Source organism: Physeter macrocephalus, chromosome 4, assembly GCF_002837175.3.
Source record: "Physeter macrocephalus isolate SW-GA chromosome 4, ASM283717v5, whole genome shotgun sequence".
Lineage (NCBI taxonomy): Eukaryota > Metazoa > Chordata > Mammalia > Artiodactyla > Physeteridae > Physeter > Physeter macrocephalus.
The window spans coordinates 19,580,434-19,586,404 of record NC_041217.1 but is presented as its reverse complement, the minus strand read 5'-3'; positions in this window follow the sequence as shown (position 1 = coordinate 19,586,404).

Genomic DNA, 5,971 nt, shown 5'->3' with positions numbered 1-5,971 from the left:
AAAAAAAAAAAAAAAAAAAGCAAAGCCCGTGCTTGAAGGTGCTGAGTTCTGATCCTAATTTCTGTCTCTAGATGGAGCTGCAGGGTGCAAGCCAGCAGGCACCCCTGGGGCGTCAGGCAAGCCAGCCTCTATTTTTCTCCTCCTTCCTCTCCCTTCTCTGCCTCCTCCGCTCTTGTGTGGTTTGTGTACCCACCGGGATCTAGCAGTGAGCCTGCTAAAAAATCTGAAGAGATCTTCTTTCCCTTTGGCTACGATAGAGTGGTTTGGCTCAAAAACAACTTTGCCTCTAAAAAAACCACGATCCCATGTATTATTAATTTTTCCCCATTTCTCCATGAATGGTCAAGGGAATTTGAGATTTTTTTTACTCAGGAACCATCTGGGCATTTGGCAAAATCACGGAACTTCTCAAATGCAGCCTGTACAAGGATGCTGAGGGCATTCGCTTTTTTGGCTTTGTTTTATTTTTTGTTTTTCTTTAACTTTGGGTATAGTTTGTATTATAAAATAAGTTTACAGGAAAATCTATAAAGTTTTCACAACATTTTGGGGATGATGGCATCACAAAATTAAATTCAGTTCGTCTCTGCTCCTGCAGAGGGGCGGGGGGGACATCACAGGTGCAAAACCTGTCACAGCAGCCGTCTGAATCTAAAATTGCATTGATGGCTTCTCAGCCCCACAAGCACTTTCTGCTGGGGGCAGTGCCATGCCCTGGAGGACTATGGGTGGATGCGAGGGGGAGCTCTGAGTTCAAGTCCTGCTTCGGGGTACTTCTTGGTGACGGACACCAGTTGGAGCTTCTCTGACAAAGCACAGGTGCTGAGCAGGGGGAGAGTAGGGGTGATTCCAGGGCAGCTGAAGACATCAGGGACATAGCTTCTGCTTTGTCCTAAGCCTAAAGGTTGGTTGACACACGTGGCCCCAACCCTGCCTGGGCGGATAATCTGACAGCAATTCCAGAAGCTTCTGTAAGGCTCAGTGAGTGGGCATCCTATGCGTGCCCGGCTGGGGCTGGCACCTGGCTGACCTGAGGTCCCACCTTGGAGCCCGCTGGCCAATGCAACCTGCAGCAGCCCCTGGGTCCAGCATTTCCCAGCTCAGGCAGAGCAACAGCTGCTTCAGAATCTTCTAGGCTGCTTGTGGAAAATGCAGCTTCCTGGCCACACACCAGACTCTCTAGATCCAAATCAGAGGTTCTGGAAATCTTCGTTATTAACAAATGCATGAGCTGAGGCTCCTGCACACGGACACCCGTTCTCTGGAGAACAGTCCCCCTTTAACACCCAAGCAGAGTCCCCAGCGAGTCAGGGCCCCTGTCACCCCCCTTGGTCTGGGGAAGCAGCACTGGGCTCCTGCTGCGGGCCCCAGGGAAGTGTCCCCCACTGCACGAAGGGGTGAAAAACTCTTCACGCACAGAAACATTAGACAAATTGGGGCTTTTATTTACAGAATATGGAAGAAAAGCATACAAAAGAAGCCTCTTGGTCAATCATGTAAAGGGAAAGTTCTAAAACTCAATTTTTAGTAGGGTGTGGATGCTGATATATTTTTTTAAAAAAACTAAAGAGAAAGAAAAGGCAAAAAGGTAAACTGCAGCATGGGTGCCTTGTCTCGGGGGAAACGACAACTCAGCTGAGTGACAGTTTAGAGCAGTTCATCTTCTGTGCACACGAATCTGGCTCCCAGGACCATCCCTGCGAGGTTTTGACTTTTGAAATTTCTGGATTAATTTTTAAGCAGAATTCTCAAACGTGAGGGCCAAATGTGCTTGGCCTTATAATGTCTCTAATTTGGGGGTGGGGGGGGCGATTCTCCCTTGGACAGGCTTCAGCCGCTCTCGTCCCGCCCAGGTCACACTTCTACGTCCCCTGGGAGACTCGACGGGCTTCTCGGGGGGCAGGTCAGCAGTACTGGGCCACCGGGAAGGCGTCCTCCAAACCCACACAGGTTCCTTCTTCCCGGATGCCTTTCCTGTGACCAGCAGGTCGCACAGGCCTGACTCTCTTTCCCACCAGACGATGCTTTGCTTTTTCTTCCACGGATGTCGCCTCTTTTCCCTGACTCCCAGCGTGGCCAGGCACGCCGTAATTATCGTACATGTGTGAAGATGTGCCATCACCAACTCTCATCATTTGAGCTACAACAAGACCATTTGTTTTCTCTTTTCCTCACCGATATTTAATGATGCAGGAATTGGGTCCAAGTTCATCTTCAACATGAGCCTCCCGAACGTGAAGCACAATCTATCTTCACGGCTACAACGCTCTCCTCCACTCATTCCTCTTTCTGTCCTTCTGTCTGTCTTCCAACCTTCTCCACTTCCCGGTGCCGCCTGGTTGGGTTGGACGGGTGAAGCATGAGCGCTGAGCCCTCATTTCCCTGCCCCGGGAAACTTCACAGGGCAACGAGCAGGTGTTGCCAGCAATCCCGCAGACGGGTCCCTGATAACTATTTTGGACTTCAGGACATTCTGGAAACCAGGTCAGAACAGGGGCCTATCGTGGCGGTTGGCAGCGGGCCCCCGCCTGTCCGACGGTCCAGTGGCAGTCCACGGGTCACCCTCCAGGCCCAGGACCCTCGCCCGCCCTAACTTTGAATCCAGCTGAGATGACGTCAGACTGGGCAGCACAGAAGAGGAAAGGCTGCTCCAAAGGCAGCCAATGTGAGCTCACAGGCCTCAGAGGGTCTGGAAGAACCAGCACGGCGTCTCTGGTCACCCAGCCTCCCCTGGACCCCGCCCAGAGCCTAAGATTTTCCAACGCTGCTAACGCAGACCTGGCACCTGTGCTTCCGCTTCTCTCGTCCAGCATCCTTCTTCTGCTTCCTTTGTACCTGTCTCCTACGTTCTGGTTCCTTCTCTAAATCATACACTTTCATTTCCAGGTATAGCACCTCCCTCTCTCCCCAGAGAGAGCACCCTTCGTCGGCTTGATGTCGAGCACGGGGGTGCTGATGGTACCCCAGGCAGCTGAGTCAGGAGGCCCACGACCTCAGCCAGCCATCTGCCTGCAGGAGAGTCTGGCCAGCTCCACGTGGCTTGGCTGGACTGGGCTGGACTGGGCCCGGCAGCCCTGCATCTGAACTTGCTGATGAGGGCATCACCACCTCCACATTCATGTCAGAGAAGGTGAAAGTGACAAGTCTTCATCTACTTGAAACAGTCGTGACACATTGTCAACACAGTTTTCAAAGCATCGTGGCCTTCAAAGAGGTTTTTCTCCCTTCTTTCTTCTCAAGCCTGTAATTAAAACTCCCGGTGGCAAAGGGGTACAGGAGGGAGATGGGGGGGTGACTTCAGGAACAAACAGTTCCTTGGGTGTCCTCAGAACCGAAGCAGCTAAGGGCTGGGAGCCCTGTCAGCCTGTGAGCTTTCCAGAATTGGGCAAGGCAGCTCACTCCAGATCCAAATCCCCCATCCCTGTCCCTAATCACCACTCCGCTACCCACCCAGAGCGCGGACTTCTGTCAAGTGTTTGTCTCCACACCAGCCCCTGCCCCCTTCACGGGCAGCTCCGGTTTTAGCGAACTAATCCTAATCCCAAGCCTGGCCTCAGCCTAATGCTCTGCGGGACTGTCCACCAGGGCCACCTGTGTCCCAGACATGTGGAAAGCTCAGCGGGTGCGCGGGAATGACTCATCCGAAACACTCATCCAGTTGACCCAAGACGTTTTCTTTCTTCCGAGTATTTTGTGAGTTCAAGTCTGAAATGCTCCTGGATTCGCACCGTTCCAGGAACAGAGGCTTCCGGCCACTCCCGTGGCATCTGCCCAGGCAGCTCCCACTAGCGGACAAACGACACCACACTGGTGGCCACTCCGAACGGGGCGGAGTAGGCAGCAGCGAATCCCTGCAGGCCGACCACGATGTAGCGGCATCCTTTGGTGATAACCTTCCCAACGTTCTATTTTTAAGAACAGGAGAGAAAAGCAAAGGGTTAGGCGAGGCAACTTTGTAATCTTCCATGCACAGTGGTGCCATACATAAAGAATCATTTCGCCTCATTTTCCCAGGGCAAATGAGCCAGCTAGCATTTTCCCAGCTCTCTGGTGTCCCACACCCACCCAACCCCATCATCCGAACACTCGGGGGCTCAGAACAGACATCAGCACCTTGAAAAGGGCTTTCCAGCCCCGCATGTTTCCAGATCATTCAGCGATCTTCTTGGAAACAGCAGTGAAGCTGCTACTTTTAAAACCAAACCAGTTTTGTTGTATTTTTTAAACCAGAGCCCGTTCTCTTCTGTTCCAGCGAAGTTACTGGATCTGCTGAAGGCTGGGTCGAGAGTTTTCCGCCATCCACCTGATCTGAAAGCCCACCCAGTCCTTCCTCCGCCTCCAGGGCACACCCCTTTCTGACCCCCAGTTGTGTCTTTAAAATCTCCTACTGCTCTGCCGTTGCTGCATCCACGGAAGTCTTGGGTTCCCGATACAATTCTACGCTCCTTGAGGGTAACGACTGGGCCTTTCTTTCTTGGTACCCACTCTTCCTCCTCCTTCTCTTCAAGGCCTGGTGCTAGACTGAGGGCATCCAAGGGATTCAAGTGGAATCGCAACAGAAAAATGAAGACCCCGACCACCGACTAACAGTGATTGTGCGGTTGCCCCTCCCCCTTTCTCTCTCCACCCCCAACTTCTGTCATCCTTCTCCGTGACGACAACATCCATGTAGGTGACCTGGACATCCTCACACATCTTGTCTCTACATCCTCGATTTTTCCAACTCCAATAACCACTTAAAATCCCTCATCACAATCACAAACCTGCCTTTGACTTCCAACGCTGCCTGGCCAGCCTAGTCCGTCAGTCCAGTAGGCTGACTGTCCCTCTCTCCCAGATATTATTTCTTACCTTTTCCTTTCTCCACAAGCCTCTCTGCCCCCAATGTACACAGAGAAGCACACACAGTGTCCATACCCTCATTAGATGAGCCCACCTCATCTCTCAACTGACTCAGAAGTCATTAGGGAACCCGTTCATCCTCCACCACTGTCTACACCTGCCCCAGCTTCTCCTTCCACCTTGCCGGTGTCCCAGTAGAGAAAATGGCCCTCTTCCCCCAAGGCCATTCCCTTGACACTTGCTGTTGGTACCCTCTCTCAGCTTGCCCTCAGCTTTCCCTTCTCCAACATCACCATCCTCTTCCTCCCCACTGGATCGTTCCTTTCAGCTTACAGATATGCTCAGCTCTCCCCATGACTCCATACCCTTCTCTAGGTCCTGCCTGGGTCTCTGCTCTCCTTCACGGCAAACCAGTGGAAAGCGCCATCTGCACACACAGCTTCCACTTCCTCCCTTCTTATACCCTCTTCCTCTACCCTGACCCACCCAGGGTTGCTTGGTCATGGCCATCTGCCCCCGCCATGCTGCCTGGGCCAATGAGCATTTTTCTGCCTTCCCCCTGACTCTCAACAGCTTTGGACAAACTTCATGAAACACTCATTCGGCCTCTTTGACTCCGTATTATCTTGGTTTTCCCTTACCTCACATGAAGCCCCTCCTCAGCTTTCTTTTTTTAAAATAATTTTTAATTGAAATAGAGTTGATTTACAATGGTTCAGGTGTACAGCAAAACCATTCAGTTATTCATATACATATATATATATATATATATATATATATACACATACACCTATATATTCTTTGTCAGATTCTTTTCCATGATAGGTTATTACAAGATTTTGAATATCGTTCCCTGTGCTATACGGTAGGTCCTTGTTGTTTATTTTATAAACAGTGGTGTATATCTGTTAATCCCAAATTCCTAATTTATCCCTCCCTCCCCCCCCACTTTCCCCTTTGGTAAGTTTGTTTTCTATGCCTGTGAGTTTCTTTCTGTTTTGTAAGTAAGTTCATTTGTATCTTTTTTTAGATTCCACATTTAAGTGGCATTATGTGATATTTGTCTTTGTCTGACTTACTTCACTTAGTGTGATAATCTCTAGGTCCATTCATGTTGCTGCAAATGGCA